The sequence below is a fragment of the Drosophila tropicalis genome, unplaced genomic scaffold (genome assembly GCF_018151085.1).
Source record: "Drosophila tropicalis isolate 14030-0801.00 unplaced genomic scaffold, ASM1815108v1 contig_878, whole genome shotgun sequence".
Taxonomy (NCBI): Eukaryota; Metazoa; Arthropoda; class Insecta; order Diptera; family Drosophilidae; genus Drosophila; species Drosophila tropicalis.
In genome coordinates this window covers 5,261,221-5,281,818 of record NW_027173374.1, presented here as the reverse complement: position 1 = coordinate 5,281,818, position 20,598 = coordinate 5,261,221, and the positions used below count along the sequence as shown (strand labels likewise).

General features: G+C 38.2%; 1 protein-coding gene across 1 annotated transcript in view; it reads right to left on the bottom strand.

Moving 5' to 3' along the window:
• The window catches only part of gukh (GUK-holder), a 42,028-nt gene that overhangs the window by 18,830 nt on the left and 2,600 nt on the right, over positions 1–20,598 (bottom strand).

The window sequence follows — 20,598 nt, the reverse complement described above, 5'->3', positions numbered from 1 at the left end:
TTAGTGCGCAGAAATTAACTGTTCAGACTTTTTGCCACGCCCCCTTACGCCCCCAGGAATCACACAAAACTGTTTTTCTCAAAAAGTATAATAGCTAGAGACATCAAATTTGGTTTATATGCTCGTTTAGTTAGCGCGCAGAAACTAATTGTTTAAACTTTTTGCCACGCCCCCTTCCGCCCCCGGAATTTACATAAAAGTGATTTCCTTCAAAACTATGATAGCTACCGACATCAAATTTAGTATGTAGACTAGTTTAATAGACGCGCAGATATTGGCTATTTAAACATTTTGCCACGCCCACTTCCGCCCCCGCAAATTAAACAAAACTGATTTTATCAAAAACTAACAAAGCTAAAGTCACCAAATTTAGTATGTATACTGGCATAGTATGCGCGGAAAATTTAGATATTTTCACATTTTGCCACGCCCACTTCCGCCTCCATAATTTAGAAAAAAACGATTTCCTCCTTTAGTTTTTTGACTATCGCATTTAAATTTGGCAGACTAATTTATCTTATCTATTTCTACCAAACTACCAAATTTTATTGAAATCGGACTAGAAACATGTAAAATATGCGTATGAACGTATTTTACTACGCGGTCCACAAGGCCAGAATTGGACGTTGGCTAGTAGCGGCGCTAGAGTGCTCGTGTGTTTGTAGAGTGAGCGAGATAGCACATAGTATAAGACATGTAAAAACAATTTAATAGACATACATTTGGTCTTCGAAATAAGAAATATTTGTTTCACCAGGTGTATGGTATACCCAAGTCGACGAGTCGACTTACTTGCTTCATTTTGTTAAGAACTTTAGGGGCTACGCCCATGACCGGTGTGTGTCAGGCTTAAACTTTAAGCGGCAAATTTGTTACGCCAAAATGAATATACATATATACATATATGTATGTAGTTATATATATTCGCACATTCATGCCCATGGGAAACATTACATAGACAATGAGAGTGTGTTCGTGTGTGTACTGGTAGTCACATGTGCTTTATGGCCAAGTTTTTCATTTTGCTGCTGCTGCTGGTGCTGGTTTGGGGTGGCTGGTTGGCTGCTATTTTAACAAATTTTCACCAAACACCCATTTTAAATGAGCTAAGGTGGAGGAGGGTGGGAGGGGCATAGCCCAGTAGCAGCAGCAGTGACACAAACAACAACATTTTGGGACGCCAGTCGCATAAATTGTAAAACCAAACAGAAGCAACAACAACTAGACAAATTTATGCAATGCCACAGAGAGACAGAGGGATAGCGAGACCAAAAGAGAATCCGCAAATGTTGCACATAATGCGACAGTAAAAACGCAAAAAAAAATATATGTACCATAAGAAAGGAACTTGACAACGAATTCAAAAAAACCACGAAGAGAAATTGTCATTTTGCCGTTTCACAAAAATCTCATTAAATGCTTTAGCTTATCCTGCCACTTATTGTTAGTTTGCCTGCAATCTGCAGTTTGGGGCATTAAAAGCAATTTTGACTTTGCCAGCTCCGCTATTAAAACTGATTTATGTCAGTCATATATACACCCGCACACACACACAACACCCACGCAAAACGCATTGCCAAAAAAGGAGAAGAAGGAAAAAAGAAATGGGCAAGTCACGTGATTCCGATTTACCAAGCCCAAGCCCATAAAAGGTCAATGCGATGACATTTTACAAGGGTAAAAGTAATCCCCTTGACATCCTGTATCGGCTCTAATCATGTGACTTATGGAATATCTTTTGTGCACGCCTTTATATACGATAACCACAACAGAAGCACATTCAAGGTTAAGCTCTACTGTCAAAATTTGTAGAGTATATCTTCTAGTCTAAGTAAATTAACTAAGATTGTTCAGTAAATGCCTACTACATTCAAATGGCTTTATTAACTTGCTGAAGGGTATTTATAAGTCAACGTTTGGTCTTGTGCGATTCGTTTTTTACTGTCCTTTTTGGAAATATCTTATGATGGCAGATAACGCACGAAAGTCTATTGTGTGTGACCTGAATTGATTCCATTAACCCTAAAACTTTTAGGCAGTTTCGTTTTGATTTTCCTTTTAGGGATTAAAAACTTATGGGAAAGATATGATTCGAATTATGAGTCATGACATGTATTAACGAATCAAAAATAGCGAGTCAATGGCTAAATTGCAGTGAAGGACACTCAAAAAGTGTCCCTTTTACCCTTTTTATAAACATTTTTACATCATAATTGTCCGATTTTCGAACCAAATCGCCAACTGTTTTTACAAATTGTTTTTCTCAAAAGTTCTTAAGTCTTAATTAGTTTTTCTTTTCAGTTTTTTGTAGGTCATTTTATGGCCTGACAATTTGCCTTTTATTTAAATTAATTAACCTCAAGCACTTGTCGTGATAGCAATTAGTGGTATTTTTTTTCTCATAATTTGCTTTTCGCTGTTTGGTCCAATTAATATCCATTGCGTTGAGGCTTTATGTTGATTAAGTAAGACAACATCCGACAAGGTTTAATAATAGTTTATGTTGTGAAAGGGGGAGTGAGAAGAGGAGTTGGCGTTTTTCATGACTTAACGGTCATGTAAACTAATTAAAAGCCAACGTAAAATTTACTGCTAAACATTTGACTATTGCCGACGCCTTACTTGCCTCTCCCCTTTGTATCCCCTGCGGCAATATGGTGTCAGCGCCCCCGCAGCTCAGCTTCTGTTCAATTTCAATCATGAACTATGTCTATCAATCGATTTTACAGTCTTCTCCGTTTCCCCAATGAACATAAAAATGCAACAAACTGAAAATTGAATGAAAAATGCATTTCAAACAGAAAATGCCAAAGGCAGCCACACAGTAAAGTTTTTATTGGCTGTTGTCTGTTTTGTGCCTGTTGGTTGTGCCTGTTGGTCGTGGTTGTTGCTGCTTGGTGCCTGGTGCTGCTGCGGCCAATAAATTTAAGTGACATGCATTTTTCAGCGAGTACCCGCGGGATAAGTTTACTTAACATTCCAATAGCTACGGGCACGATCAGCGCGACTGATATCATTAAAAGCAACACAACATCCTCTGCCTGAGTCTCTTCTGCTCTCCTTCTCCAAGGGTTCGTTCCCGTCCCGTTCCATCGTTGCACCCTCTGCGGAAGTGTTTTTCTGCGGGGTGTATATGTACCTATATATAGCTGTTGAGGAACAACAATGACGACAACCATACCATTTTATTGAGTTTTTGTTTCTAAAATAAACCAAAAAATGCCCAAAAACAAAACGAGACGAGCCTCGAGGCTCGACAATTTTTCACGTCTCCTCTCTCTCTTTCTTTTTTCCTATGTGCCATGTGTGCCTAGTGGTCGTGTGAAGATTTTCCGGCAACCACTTTTGACTCCCTCGCGAGTCAATTTCCCTAATGTCGCCCTTCTATTTCACTCCAGCCAATGAAGCGACATTTTCCGGCTTTCCTTTGTCAATAGACGCACGCCCGCGATTTCTCTTTGAACAAAATTTTAACAGCTCATTTGCTTTGCACCTATTTTTTTTTTTTTTTCTCTGTGTGTTATATTTAGAAATATTTGAAATTGCCTTTTGTGTGGTTTTATTTAAATATTAAGAAGAGCATAAAAAATGATGCAGCTGACAGAAAAAAGATTATGGCAAATGTTTGATTTGAACTTGAAAATGCATCGAGCTAAAACGAAATGAAAAAAGTCAATGGAGGGTGACCTAGGAGAGGAAGTGAAAGTAAAGCGATATCCGGCTTAGATCCTGCTTTTATTTCTTTATATCTGTAAAATTCCCATGGACAGCCTAATGGCCCAAATGGTTATTAAGTCGTTTTTTGCTGTGTGTGTGTGTCTGTATCTTCTCTTTTGTTTTCTATCTTCTATGGGGCAGCAGCCGTAGCTTCAGCAGCTCACTTAAAGCTGCCTCAAAATGACAGGCAGATCTACAAATCGAGTTCAACAAATTGCCCTCGCCTCCTTCTATCTCCCACTCTAAATAAAAGTGCTTCAATTGAGTAAGAGTAAGTGTCTGTGGCTGAGACGTGCCTGGCATGGTTTTTGTCGTGGTATGGAAATGGGCAGCAGCAGTTAGCCCTAGGCCAAAACAATTGAGTTAGCATTGAATACAATTGAGAAATACTCGACATGGGACGACGACGGAGACTTGGACTTTTGGTTTGCTGAGACCTAAAACTTGTTTTTCTTTTTGGGCAGTTCGTGGAAATAACTTGAGTGGCTCGTAAGTACCGCCCGCTGTGGCATATGTTGTGAGTGTGTAACTTTATACATCTACATTCATCTATCAATAGATTGGATTGGGAATACATAGCAACTACTATTGATGATGCTTAGCCCAAAATTTGTACATACTTAATGTATACTTTGGGTAAATTCACTTGGAAACACTTCAAAGACAACCTTGAACTGTGACTACCCATAAATTGGTCTCTACTTGAGAAGTAAGCAGTTAATGGAGAATAGAATTACATATTACTCTATGTAATAAAGAGAACTTTCAGAGAATTTTACCCTATTTCAGCACAACTTACGCATCTCCACTTACATGATTACGTAAGTTTTTAACCATAGTTAATGGATATTAAAACTCATACCTTGAAATTCGTTCAGCTTAACGCTTTAAGCTTTTGTGGTTAGCCAGTAGCAAAATGATTAACAACAACTCGGCCTAATGGCTAAATGAATACGACCTCAAGTATTACAGCACACAAACCGAGAGCTCAAACTAATTGGCATTAAAAATAAAGTGAGACAGAGAGACTGCCAATTGAACCCTGAGTCGTCATTCACTTAGACAGCTAATAATATTAGGTTTTTGTCTAGAATTAAGCCTCACTTTGCATTTAGATTTATGCAAGCTGCACCTCTGTCTCTATAAGTACATACTAATTAAATGCTTAGTCAGCGTGCGCATATCATGTGGCAAATCCTGGGAAAGCCTGCTGCCAGGGCACTCCTGTCTAGAGGGGAGTAGCCAGTGTCTGGGCCTAGGTCGGGTCGCAATATAAAACATGGCCAGAGTTCAAGCAGCCGCATCGTAATGCATTTTACATTAACATTTCTTTTTCTCTTTTTTTCTACATCGGCGCTAAAAACAATGGTGAAGGGGCCTACAGGGACACTTTAAGCATTGCCAGTCCAGAAAGTCTGAAGAGGGCTAAAAGAGAGTACAGGGTGACTGCAACTGCAACTGGGTATTAAATTCACTCAGGGCTTCTTTTATTCGTTTTATTTTTTTTTTTGACACGTGCTAAAAGTTAAAAGAAGAAACTTTTAGACAACAGGAAATGCTGCAAAAACATTTGGCAACACTTTGCCTGATGAATAACCCAGGTCCCTTCTGGTCCTTTGATTCGTTCTAGCGATACTGGGCGAGGGGAAGCATATAATGGACTCTCTGAGATGGTGAGAGTATAAAAATATATAAAAACTCAGGCAACCAAAAACACAACAACAAACAACAGAATACAAAAATTCCCCTCCAAAACAAAACAAAAGAGAATACAAAGTGCCAGCGAAATATTTCCCAGGCAGGTACACGACAGGACCAAGGAACAGCAAGCATGCAAGGAAGCAAGTCCTAGGAGGGTAAATACACACACACATCTACAACCCTTAGTTCCTTTTTGTCTCTGCTTGGCTCCAGTGGCTGTTCCTGCGCCTGGGAATAACAGCAACAACAACTCGCATTCCTGTGAATGAAATTCAAGGCATTTCACTTATCATTTCGCATTTCTCATATGGTTCCTCACTCTCAACGCATCGAGGATTTTTTATGGTTTCCTGTAGCCCCTTAAAGACGTCGTGTCGAAGAGTTTCGCTAAAAGATGAAGAAGAAGCCCTTGCCAGGGCGATTGAATTACACGACGACATCCTTACATATCCTTACATCCCGACAGCTCAACGTCAATGTCAACCCTTGAGGTGTGCATGCGAGTGTGCATTGAATAAATATTTGCATAATGCAATTTTCCTGCTCATGACAAAAAGGCAATGAGCACCACCTGGATATGGCATGATAATTGCTAAATATTTAAACAAACAATGAACAGGAGATGGCAAAACCTTCATTACGACATTAATTCTACCCTGTATTAAATTGTTAAGCATTAAATATTAAGGTGGATTGCCTAAATTTAATATCCCCCTTTTGCTTCTGTTAAAATAGAACGCCTGGAAGCCATAGACAAATCTTGCATATAATGCAAACAAATTGCTCTTTGCTTGTCACTTCAACCAGTAGCCAAGCTGCTAGTGGGCGTAGTTTTATATTTATAGAGAATCAGAAAACGGATAGCTCTCTAAACGAATTTCTCCCCAGGGCCACATTGCAATTGTCAACGCAAAATGTTTCGATATTTATGTTCAATGTAAGAAACTTTTTTCTTTTTTAGAAAGTTTACATGTTGTCGTTTATTTTTTTCATTTTTTTTTGTGGGTTTCTTGTTGAACTTTCGAACTCTTTGCTGTTGCCTTTGAGGCAACCTACATACACATACAAACATACATACATACATATATGTATATGGATATATATACCCGAATGACTTGCGGCTGGATTTGCATTTGATATTTTTGCGGTTTACTTAAGTGACAATTGGCAAGCGCTAAGACAAAGCAAATGAAGTTAGTCAAGGCAACTTATATAAATATGTAGATAACCACAAGAGAAGATTTTGTTACCTACTTGCCCGTTCTTTGCCTGGAGCAGCTGCTAGCTGCATGCTTCTCTTTGTGGTTGGCTTAATTGCAACCCAAGACAATCAAATGACAAACAACAATTTCTTCACTAGAAAGCCAAGTATAGAATAGGGTAAACTAAGCAAAGTAATCATCCTCTGAACCAGTTTCTATTAAGGTCTCTCTCTATCTATCTTAGCAAATTTCTAAAGGCCAATATAATTAGAATAAGACTATTAATTGACAACAAGAAACATTTAAGCATTTCTAGAATTAGTTACAATAGAAAATATATATAGAAACCATTTTGAATTAGTCGAGTCATAAACATAATCCTATTATTATGCAAAAGAGTTTTAATTGAAAAGAAATTCAAAAAGATAACTTTGCATATGCCTAGGCCATAAAGTTCTTCAAGACCAGATTCTTTTCTGAGATTTTTTGTAGACTTCCACCGATTGTTTAAGAAAACCAGTTTCTCGATCCCTATTAGTATCGGTGGTCTAATTTGATGTGGTGCTGAAAAAAAGAGGCCTACTATTCGTTGCGAAAGTTGCTCTACCAGAATATCGAGACTCTGACTCTGGCATTTAGAACATGGCATTCGAGGATGGGGCACAACTTGCTACCTTAACTCTGATGACCAGGCGACGATTAACTGTGAACTTGGCTGCCGGTTTGTGGCAAGTGGCAAGTGGCAGTATGCAGCATGCGGCAAGGTAGGAGGTGCACATTGAGTTGTAGGTGGTAAAAAGAAAAAATTTCGGCACGACCGCTGGCCAAAGTGAAAGGCGAAACTTGCTCTTGCTTATAGTTAGTTTCAGGCTTTTTAGTCACATTGAGGGTACAAATTGTGTCAACTTTCTCAACGTTTAAAGGAATGTGGCATAAAATATACATAGTTAGAAGTACCCGAGAAGTACTAGAGAGACAGACATTGGCAATACTGTGAACATTTATCGCTTGCCATTAAATGCAGACGCAATGCAAGGAGGAGAGATAATCAACAGACCAAGAAGACAAGGATGCAAATGTCTTGACGATGATGATGATGGTACTGGTGACGACGCTGACAGTTCCCTAGACGCCTATCAAGTGTTAAAAATCTGCAATTTAAGGTGTCTATTTAGATGCGTTGACAGACAGAGAGACACACAGTCGAGATGGCCAAAAGAAGATGGCCCAGGCCTGTGTCTGAGGGTATGAGTTAAGATGCCCGTTTAACGCTAATCCCAAGCAGCAGCATTTGCTGTAGTCAAGATTCCTCTTCTGTTTGTCTGCTGCCTTCTTGCATGGAGTGCTGGTCCTTGAGACAGCATAAACTTGCTGGAATTTTTGTAGAAAGAAGAAGAAAAATAAAACTCCTAAAGCTTTGGCTCTATATGAAGACAAGTGTCGTCACAAGACAAGCCCAACTCTTTGTCTTTGACAGAGCGCGCTATCTTAAACATAATTATTGCCTCATTATGCCACGACGATGTATACGAGTACGGGACGATGGCGACGATGGCGTTGTTAATGACTTTAACAAACAGGGAATGGGAAATGGAAAAGTAAATACACACCAAACACTCACACACACTCAAACACACACACGCAATGGCAATAATGAAATTGTAAATAAATTGTAAACATTTAAACTGTGAGCCAAGTACAAATATTTGTCTCTTTCCTCTAAATATATTTTGTAAGCATAATCTTTGTTTTTTTCATTTTTTTTTTCAAAAATTTTCCAAATAGTTTTTCTCCTCAATGGAGCGCAATCGGCTGTCAACACATTGACAACAATTTTTTGGTTCCCATAAACAAAATGCCTGATAAACATGGAAATTAATTAAAGAAAAAAACCAAAGAAACTAAAACTATAATGACTTTTCAAATATATTTCGTTTTATATATATAATTAGGGAATCAATTTTTTTGGTTTGGAGCTGACTTAAAATATAGGGTTTTAAATTTTAATGACAACTCAAACTGATGATGACTGCATTAGGCATGCTCTTTGGGTTTCAAGTTGGAAATGGATCTTTTGAAAGCAAAAACCAGTTTCAGTTTATAATCAAATAAAACCCAAAGCCAAACCCATTTCGATTTAGTGGCTTTTTGCTTTTTTTGTTTGCTGTGTATAAGTTTATCACCTGTAATATAATCAAATAGCTAATGATAAGACCTCACACAAACAAAAAATATAAATAAATGGGGTTTGCTTATCTATTCTCTAGCTTTATCACAAAGGTCACATGTGAGTGTCAACACTTGGCGAAGCATAAATCCACTTACATACATAACAGATTGCCGATTTATAAGGCAAACATAAAATACAAAACAATTCAAGTTAAAGAAAACATTTTGGTTAGAAAACTTTCCCCAAAAATCAATAAGTTTCTCAATAAGTTTCTGAAAAAAAAGAACAATTTACAATGCAATCAATAAAGAAATTAATTTTGATTTATTGTCATAAATCAGCTGCTGCATTCTTCTACCAGCATGAAGTTGTCCCTTTCATTTACCATGGAAAATTGTCTAGGAAACAGTTGCATTTTCTTTCTTAGTTTTCTTGAAATACGCTTCTATGGGGTCTTATTATTTTCTCACATAATTGAAACTGAAATTAAGAAGTTTTCCTTTTTGCCTCTAAACGTTTCATAACACGCAATGGTAATTTCGAATGGCTTTAATTAGATGTTTTAATTAGAGAAACGTTTTGGCGAGACATTTTCTCATATGGAAACATTTCAATCTGTTTATATTTCATTCATAATTAGCTAACAGTATTTATTAGCTGGAAATAATGCCAACTAATGACGAAAGTACCGCCCTAGGCACCAAAGACAATGATGGTCCTTACGGATGTTATTATAATTATCATTATAAACTTTGACTAGAGAAGATGTGGTCTTGATCTCCAGAATGTGCCCCATTTCGATGTACACATTGAAGAGTATCCAAAATTCTTACTGAATTCATGCATATGGATATTTTTTATATATTTTTTCATCTCTTAATTAATAATTTTGTTACAATGCACTTTCATTGGATATTATGACATTTTTATGATGTCAAAGACAGATGACTGGGCAGAGGATGAGGAGGAGAGTAGACTAAAGAGGAGGGCTAGCGAGAGATTATTAATCTGAGAATTGAAACATAAATTACACTAGGCAACACATGTCCATAAAACATTTCTAGCCACTTGTCATATCAGCGAAATATTTTTTCAAATTTACGACTCCATTTCGACACTCTCGAAAAGGCCAAGGGAGTAGGAAGGAAAGGGCGAGCTGGAGCATGGAATTGGAGTATGCGCTGGACCAAACGAGATGATAAGGATACACTTCAAACTGTCCCTTAATGTATTTCTCGCATTCGTAATGCTAAATCAATTTTCGGTCATATAAATCAGCCGGAAAACCAATAAAAACTAAAATTAATGGGCAAATGGTAACAAAACGAGAAGACATAGAAGGCAAGCGAGAGCTAAAGAGATAAATTTAACAATCTATTTTCAATACAATAAACATTAGCCGAATGGACTATAAATTTGTCTCTCCTATGATAATTGATAACAGCAAAAAACCAAAAGAGAAAAAGAGACACAGAAGAAAAGAAAAAACCAAAGTGTAATTTTTTTTTCATGATAGTAATTTCCAGCCAATTTCACACGTTCGGTTCAGTCCGCTGCTGCGTGTCCCCAAACTAAATCTAGCAAATTCATCATTTACCATTGTGTCGGACAAGCATCAAAGAAAACCATTTTCCCAGGGCTAAAAACAAATTTCTTGCCATGTCGGACTAACTACAAAAAGAAACAAAAAATGATTTTTGCCGCCACATAAAAACCACTTCATGCATTTCTTGGGCTTGAGAAAGTCGGCAGGGAGAGGGTGAAGAGAGTATCCGCCGCTCTAGTCAACCCATTTCTTTCCCCATTGTAAATCAATCTCAACAAAATCTTTGGGGCATCTCTGCTTACCAAATTGCCAAATGCCAACAGCATCGAAAAAAAAGACAAAAGCATCTCATAATAATTAAGAACAAATTCATTTACACTTTTCTCTAAATGTTTGGTTTTTTTTTCCTTTTTTTTTTTTTTTTTTTTGTTTAAGGGGATTCGGATTTGTTGTAGGAGGATAGCGAATAGAGGGCGTGAGGGCATGAAGGCGTGTGTCTTTGGCTTTTATTTTCATTGGATTTGACATGTTTTGAGTGTAGGGAATTTATGTATTTACGATGAATGTGAAATGCATTTTATATATGTATGTATAAAAAAGAGGCGACAAAACAATCGGGGGAATCAGGCGTAACTGGGGGGTGGAACGGCCAACGACACTCGAACTCTGATTGCCGCTGAAGCACAACAACAGCTGTTCTCTATATATGAATGTTTCCCCCCATTGGAGATCTTTTTTTCGTTTTTTTTTGAGTATTTGCTGATGCGGGAAGTTTATTGAACTCTTCATTTTATCTGTTTGTCTGTCTCGGCGGATTTCGCAATTGTAAAACAATGCAAAATGTTCTGAGGCTCCCAACGAATATATGTATATAGCAATGCAGCAACGACGATCCCACTCCAATATCAACAGAATTGGGTTAAAGAGCTCATTAATATTGATGCCGTGAACTCTTTTCATTTTCATTTTCTTGTTGTTGTTGTTTCATTTTGCTGATCTTTAGCTTCCATTTATTGCCGCAATTTATGGCGTTTTGACTGCTTAAACAGTCTCACATTTGCCCCCGCCCCTCAATTTTCGTTTTGATGGTTTCATTATAATGCAAGGCACGCAATGCTTCGCCCCTTATCCGCCCCCAGAGTCACCCTGCAACACCATAGACTAAACTGCTCATTAAGATGGCATTGTGTTTCGATTTACAATTTCTATTTTCCAAACGCCAGGTTGCATTTCCGGTTGTGACAATTCTTCAAGCGCCATACACACCACCGGATGTAAAGGCATAAAGAAATCAGGAACTCTAAACAATTTTCAATGCTAAACAAAAATTTGATTACATTATATGCATGTACATATGTATATATAGGGCAACAGCAGCACTTGAATAAAACTATGGGGATGCCAATCTAAGCAGGATTGTCCATAGTTCTTTTTTTTTAAGTTCAACAATTATGCGGATCCCCGAATGTATTTGATTTTAATGATATGTGCAACCCTTGTGGTCTTAAAAGTGGCAAAAACCATTTCAGAGGCGGCAGCTGTTGCCCGTTCTCCCTTTCCGTTTGACTGACTACTAACAGACTGACCCAATCCAGTGCAAATCAAATGGTAAGCAATCCATTTCCCTTCCGCATCCGCAAACTGTATCCGTACTTCACTTCACGGCTCATTGATGTGCGGTATTAAACAAAAGGCAATCAGCCAGCCATCCATTCAAACAAACATTCAGTCAGTCAGTCAGCCAGTGAGTTGAGTTAGAGTTTGAGTTAGAGTTGACCCAATTGATGAAATGCATTGTAAACAAAAAGTAATGTGCAACAGCTTCTAATTTAAGCCTCTTAATTTAAAAAGGGCACAATAATTAGCTATGAACATAGTCTGTGGGGTTAATTATGCTTTGAATATTAGATAAATTGATTATGTCATTTTAGATTTGTATTTATAAATGTGCAATATTCATCATAAATGATTGATATCCATCATTAAATTGCATCAATAAATCACAAAATTTTAATAAAAAGTGATGTAAAATATGTTTATCCTATAATTGCGTTTAATATCTTTTGGTTTAACTATTTTGCCTCTCTCTGTTGCCTTCTGGCTTATGTCTGTCATCATCATGGCAATATCCGTCATGCAATCTAACATAATTTATGTCTCTTCCGCTTGGTAGCATTGTAATCATGGGTATGCCAGACGTCCACAATTCACTTCATTTCTTGGCCCGGTCGAAACTTTACAAAAATGCAGGCTAACCGTCTATTTTTCACCGTGTCTCTTACTCTCTCTCTCTATCTCTGTCCTTCTTTCTTTCATCTTATCCTCTTCCGTTTGCCAGTTTTTCGATTTGCCCTAATGTCAGGCCATTGTAATTGCATTTCGTGCTGAACTTCTGGTGCTACACTGCAGACAAGTCAAGCTCTCTAGTCAGCAAAACAGAAGAAGAGTAAAACACAAGCGAAACCATCTATCACGAAGTATTTCTTCCCTAGCAATTTAAAGCTTTATGTGAGTAAGATTATAGTCAGACTTAATCTTAAATTAAGCACTAGTTCTACAATTGTATGATTGAAATTGTAGACGGTAAACTTCCTTTAAAAACTTTTGGTTAAATCTATATACCCCTTCAACGAGGGTACAAAAACACGATTTCATCTTGAGAGATGTTTTCTTTTTTGTTTTGGTTTTGGTTTTCATTTTTTTTTTTCTCTCGACTTTTGGGTGCTCCATCTTTGCGTGTTGGATTTTGTATCTGTGTGCGATACAATGGGCACACAATGTAGCCAATATCTAGAGTCGGCATCTTTGGTGGCCCACCGTCATCATCATTGGCATTGGCATCATTGGAATTGGAGTTCGAGTAAGTTTACTTCGTTCTTTTGCCATTTGTCTTTAGATTTCAATCTCTTTTTTAATCGCTTTGAATTGTGGTATGGCTTCAATTTTTTCCTTAACTTTAGGTGAAACCTTGAATTTATGTGAAGGAAGCGAGAGGAATGTGAACTAACCGCAACAACAGCATATGCCTATGCTGCCTATGCGGATCTTTTTATGGCACATCTGGCACGTCTACCACGTGTCGCTTGTATGAGTATCTCTCTGTATCTATATCTGGTTTTTAGCTTAAGCGTATTAACACACAATTACCAAAAACGAGGGCTAGATCCAAGACAGAAGCAACCCTTAATTAAACAAAAGCGACCCTAAAGTAGAGCCTAAAGGGCTCGCAGCTGCTACTGCTGCAGTGCTCAAGTGTTTTTGGGCAGGATTTTCGGAGGGCATAGACAATCTAATTACAGTTTTCAGTGTGCATTTAGCGTAAATGATAGCCCAGAGCTATGCTGATACACATGTGCGTAATGTGTTATGGCTGAGCAAATATCACCAGCACCCACACCCTGGGCCTCCCCTTCTCATTACACACCCACACGCCCATTTTAATCCAGCAGAGACATTCACCTGACTGACTGGCCAACCAGAAGCTTTAACTACATATATACATTAATATATACATATGCATTTTCTTGTTTTGGAAGGGTGGAGAAATTGTCCGCCCCATTACCAAAGTTTGGAGGTATTGGCAGCTTTTTATTTTTTTGGGCCACATTTAAGCTAGTTGCGTAGCCTCCCACCAAAACTCACAACTCCAGAGACCGCGCATGACTTGGCAGTTACATTGAAAATGTGTGGAACTCCATGAGACTCCATGAGAGTTGGATGAGGCAAGTCCCACGCACTGGCTGCGTCTCAATTTTTCATATGCTTCCTGCTTAAGCGTCAGCTCAAATGCAATCTGTGGGTTGACTGACTGAATGACTGACTGACTGCCTGACTGACTACATGATGCGGCTTAATTGGCCATTACGAGGCAGCTGGCTGCATAAGAGGCTCTCTTGACTTGCGCAAGAAAGAGAGACCGATTCTCGGTTTTCAGCAGTTTCAGGTTTTTCACTATGGAAAATGATTTTATTTTATTTTATTTTTTTTTTTACATTTTTCCGTTAACTTTATGCAAATCAAGTGAAAGCTATACTCAACAGAAGCAACAAGTTTTCCACAGAGTTCTCAATGATGCATTCTCTGCTCTGGTCACTTCAATTGAACTTAACCCAAATAGAAAAAAATTAATACAAAAAGGAAATGAGATATTTACTTACTAGTAAACCGAAATAAATAACTCTAAATACTCTTGTCTGCGACTTAGGTTAGCTTAGCTTGGAAAATGTGAAAATAAACAGAAAAAGAAAGAATAAAAACCCTTGACCCGACAGTTTCATTGTTTCTATAGTTTTTGCTCTTGTTGCAAAGGATTTGTTTGTATTTGTCTCCTCCATTCCCCTGCCTAAACTCCTCTGTCTGTCAACCATAGTCTCGGATTCATGTTGTATGTATGACGATGATGCTCTCTTCTTGCTACAGTTGTTAACATGAAAAGATAAACATCGGAAATGATGTCAGTCAAGCTGCCTGACTGCCGGCTTTTACTCTCTACACAACACAGCCCTACTCTGCACGTCTCGGCCTTCTTCCATCTAACATGAGCACAAATCATGTAAAAATGTTTCAACAAAACTGGTAAAAAAAAAAAAAAAAGGGCAAGGGTATAACTTTTTACTGAGTCGAATATTGCATGCCCTTTGAAGTAGAATTAACTATACTGTGATTTTTAATAAATTCTCATTTTGTTAAGATTTTGAATATCGTTATGATCCAACTATTATTAGTAGCGAAATTTGGTTACTTTAGGGTGAAGTTTCACTCAGTGATATATAAGTTATGTACCCTCTAGACAAAGGGTATCAAAACGTAAATATAGAAGAGCTGCTGGTAGTCAGATAGTCTGTGAGATATGTACCTATATATTACCTTACTTTTTTAATCCACATTCTGTAATCTGAGCAACGTGTTATGGCCGTTTTGTATCTAATGAATACGAAATAAAATCCATTTACCTAATTGTTTTGTAAGTTGTACAGTTTTGCTTCTGTTGTTTATGGTTATTTTAATTGCCAAGTGTTTGTCTTTATTGCAATTAGAGGCAAACAAATTCTGCAACTAGCAAAACAAATTCGAAAGTAAGGTAATTAATTGGTAAAACAAATACATTTTCCTTGAAATGAAATGCTTTTATTTTTCTTAATTTTACTTTTTAAAACATATTTTATGATTAATAAACTACTTTTTGGTGTAATTAACTAAATTTATGTTTAGAAAGTTGCGATTATCATTAGTTAGTCTTTGCAGTCAGTATTTATTTTAACTATTAAAGGTTTTATTTATACATAAATATTTTTAAACCTTTATAGTATACGTACTGGCCTTAGTAACCCTGTGCTAACTTACAAGTTGAATGTGTAGACCGAGACATGTGACTGCAGATAAGATAAGATCTAGAAACAAGCAACCGAACATTCTGACAACTCTTGGTTGATATCTATGAAATAACAATTTGTAGAATAACTAAACAACTGACAAGGTTATTTCTCCATACACGCAATTCATTGAATCGCTGCTGCAGCTGCAGCTGATTGCATTTGCCACATCAAATCACATTAATTCTCTAAGCAGTTTGTGTCTTTTAACAGTGACAAAAACAAAACCCAACCCAGTTTTGACACACCCAAAAAGGAGGAGACGTTAGTCTGATTAATTTGCATATGGCATGCGCTTCAATATGATCAACTTATCAGCTGGTCTTATCCCTCATTCTATATCAGAGTTAAAAAACATGTTTCCACCTTTCTTTCTTCCGCTCTTCCTTCCGCTCGTTTATATGCCACAAACAAAGCAATTTTCGCACTGTCGCGTCCTTGTGCCTCACTAATGTCTAAAGGGTTATCCCATAAGGGGGTTGATTGGTGCATGCAACAACATTTGGCAGCACCTTTTTACATTCTCACAATTCGGAGCTCGCAGCTCGTTTGCGGTTTATTGTATATACCTTTCTGAATATATGTATATATGTGTATATATATTTTGTCTGATGTTGCAATGAAATATTTTTCTACCTGGTCTTACCTCATTTAGCTCTGGTGTGTTGCGTGTTGTTTGCTTGATGAATGAGAGACGAGTAAAGTGAAAAATGAAAATACCAGTTGGCGGTGTTGTTGTCGTCGTTGTTGTTATTGCTGTTGTTCCTGCAATCATTCGTCCGGAAATCTACACTCACACATTGAGTGAGACACAGGAGATTGCCAGAGTCCCAGACAGCAGCAGACGACAGACATTAAGGCAACATCATAAAATTTTGCTGCAACTCACGAAATGTGCGACAAAGTGTTTTCTTTTTTTTTTTTTTTGTTTTTGCAGGGTCATATTTATGCAACCTGCAATTTGTTTGACAGACACACTCACAGACACACACACTCGTAATTCAATTCAATTCAAGGTCTGGGTCTGGGTTCTGGGGATCCAGCAAAACCCTTAAAGCTTCCAAAAAGACATAAGAAGAGGAGAAGAGCAGAGTGAAGAAGCAGATGGAAAAAGCACTTGAAATTCTCTCGTTTCTTGTTGGCCAGAAATGAAATTCCACGAAAACAAGTTAAACTTTGAAGCAAAGGGAGCGAACGAATGAGAGAGAGAGAGAGAAAGAGAAGAGTTTCTGTGTGAGAAATTCCAATGGTAATGCAAGGTAATGGTCCATAGTTGGTCTTCCCAGGGTCTGTGCCCCGAAGTTGCTTATGCCTTTTGCTTGATTAGTGCCGCTGCGTTTACCTGTGGGATGCTGTTGCCTCTAGCTCTGCCCCTGCCCCTGCCGCTGTTGCTGCTACGTGTACAGGTTTCTGGAACGAATCTATAAACTGAAATCGCATGCTGACTTTTGCCAGACATGGAACATAGTGCGTTTTTTTTATGTTGGTGGAAATTCCAATGCACAAATATTGTTTGCTTTTGTTCTAACGCCTACAATATCCTCTTTCACTTCTTCCTGTGGGTATATCTAATATAGCTGCCCACCAGACGACAACAGTCGCCAGACACAAAAACACGTTCTTGAAAATTGAATTTAAATGCCATTAAATCTTTCAGTGATATGCGTGGCAAAGAGGCCAACCAAGAGATTGAGTTGCCATCTTAAAAAACAAAAAGGTGGAAATGCTTTAATGTTGACTTGAGATGAAGGGAAAGGTAGACCTAACAGACGTTTCACCAATTCCCATTCCCCTCCACTTCACTCTACTGCTCTGATCTGGTCTCCCCGTTAGCCCGGCATTTTCATGTAAAACAGTTTAGAAAGTCGTGCCACACTACTTGAGAGACAAGGAGAAGAAGAACATAAAAATGGTAAGTAAAATGCGGGTGCAACATATTCACAAGGTGTTTACGATCATTTCATGAACTTGAAACCAACTTGAAACTATTTAAATTTTCTCGGCTATTAATCAAAAGCTAACAGAAATCGCATCCGTTGTATTTTCTATCTAATTTTTCTTTTAAGGAGTTCCCAAAAGCCCATAAATATTGCTTAACCACAAAGACAACTAACTGAAGGTTAGAATAGATGGAAGAGAGGAGTTGGGGGAGAGGGAAGGAGACACATTCATTAAAAGTTTTCAAGTTTTTTTGTTGTTTGGTTGTTTTGTTATTTGTTGTTTGAAGTTATCAAAAAACGAACGACGAATCAACTTTTCAATCTTAACGACGCGACGTCTGTGAATGAAGCGGAGGAATCAATGGGGGCCTGGAGGGGCTCTAATAGGGTCTTGGGTCGGGGGACCCTCTGTATGAGGGTCTAGAATGCATAGCTAAAAGTTCAATGACTGTAAAAAAGGAAGAGGTGCGTTCTTCTCGTTGTTGTTGTTGTTGTTGTTCTGGCTGCGACTGCATAGAGAAAAATATTCATCAAGTTGTTGCAACCCATTTATCTTTGGCCATTTGGTGGTTCTCGGTTTGTTTCTCTGGTCGTGCAAAAATGCTGGCAAAATCCAAAACCGCCAACAAACATACTCACACACACATAGCAAGAACAACGATCGACAATCAATCTGCAGATTCCAGTCGTCCAACCATAGGCCCAGGCATGGGCTATGGAGCCATAGCCATAGCCAGACCCAGAACAAGCTGCATCTTACCACTTCCACTTTGGGGCACGCAACAAGTATGCCTGCTTGGCATATGTGTATGTATGTAGTGTGTGTGTATGTGCGTCTATGTTGTAGCGTATGTATAAGATTTCTTTCCATTGCCGTTGAACTTGTGGCCTTAAGTGGCTAACTGGCTGCCTGCCTGCCTGCTACACTTGCCGCATTGTCGCGGCCAACTTAAGCAAACAAAAAGGAAAAAAATACTTAAACACACACAAATACAAGCTTAAAGTGTTATCTAAACGAGACAGAAACATTCTTAAGGCATATACGAATTTTTAATACATATTTGACACAGTACGACAACATTTCTCAAGTGGCAAGTTTTTGGATTGAAATTTAGCAAAAATTAAATCTAGTAAAACTATAAAAAATTGTAGGTACTTCTATGTGTTCTATGAAGAAGTTTTAGAACATCTCTTTATACTTTACATAGAGAAAGAACTTGAGATTCCGAATCCGAATCAATTAATCAATTAGAATTAGTTAAAGTAGTTAGGTAGATCCATTATAACACAGACCCATTATATCATGCCAGATATACTATATCCGTTTGTATCTTTTAGAACTTTGTACAAGTATTTATCTGTATCTTGTCTGTCTGTTCTATCTAGCCGGTTGATTGTTTGGTTAATGTTCATTTTGGTTTTGCTCAGTGAGAGAAAAATGCTGGAAAATAAACAAAAATAAAAATTGTTGCCAAGAGAGACGAAGAGGCAGTCGCCCCACACTCTGCTTCTCCCCTTTTCGTACAGCCTTTTGGGGGCTACAACAATCAAATGCCCATCAGAGCGCACTTGAAAAACAGAAAAATAATGCGTAAGATACCAAAAAGCTATGCAACAAGGCGTTGTATCTCTCGTGTATCTGTATCTTTTGTGTGTATTTGCTGTGTATCTTCTACATCAACTTCTTTTTGTAGCATTATTCCTTGCGGGTTTATTTTCGTTTTGGCTTGTTATTTGTTTAGTTTTGTGGCGGCGGCGGCAGCAGACACACACACATACACAAACATACTGAGTGAGGTTGCAGGTGGGAACAGGTTTTTCGGGGCTAGTCTCTGATGCGGGCCATATCTTTGGCCTCACCAAGCGTAATTTATGCCCCACTGTGTCTGTGTCTGCAGCGTTTTTTTTTTTGTCTGTTGTAATTACAAAATGAAAAATGTATAAAAATAATAAAAATGAAAAAACAACTTTTCTCTTTTTCATTATTTTTTTCCATTTCCTGCAAAGCTTCTGGACCAGAGTCCAGCCATGTGTTTGTTGGCCCACGCACATGTGTTTTTCCTTCTAAATATTTCAATTGTTTGGTGCGTCTTCGGACTAAAAGTGCGTCACTCTTACTTACTTACTTACGGCGGAGCTGATCAAAGTGCAAGAAGCGTTGCAGAAGCGCCTGCTGTGCCGTTGTTGTTGTTGTTGTCAACATTGTTGCATAGTCCAGTCACGTTTGCAACATGTTGAGGGCCTCACGAGCAATATGGCTGATTGATAGGGCCAAAGAGGGAGAATAAGGAATAGTTTTGCTGCTCATGCGCAGCCAACGGTAACAATTTTTATTTGTATTTTGTGTCTGCCACTACTCTATGCCTGGCTGAGCATACCTCAACCCCTCCTCCTCCTCCTCCTGCCGATCACAGACCCCTCAATGTGGATAGGTAGTTAACATTTGCCACAAATGGCAATTGCTGATGGCGATGGCGATGGCAATGACGCTGGCATTTTCACCATTAGAGATAGCAAGAAGACAGAGGGGTGTCAAGAAGGGGGCCAATTGCAAAATTAACAATCTATATAAGAGCATACAATACACATGCATACACGTATTATTGTATGACTCTTTATGGGTGTTTGTGTGTGTAATTATTTACCTCTCTTGTTCTTGTTTTGGCTTCCATACCTGAGCAATTAGTGTGTGCGAGTTCTTTTGGTATTTTTATGCAGAAGCAGCTGCCATTTCTTAAGCAGCTGACAGCAGTTGAGGACCCGGTTCAAAGAGCCAGCCAGCAATGTGTAAATGTTGCAAAATGACAGCTGACAATATGTTTGTCGTTCGCTTGACAACTTTTTTTCTCGGCCCTCAAAAGCGAAGGCAAAGCAAGAGCAATTTGCTACAATTTCCCAACAAATAAACTTACATAATTAAGGCATACAAAGATTACTTTTCATATGTATC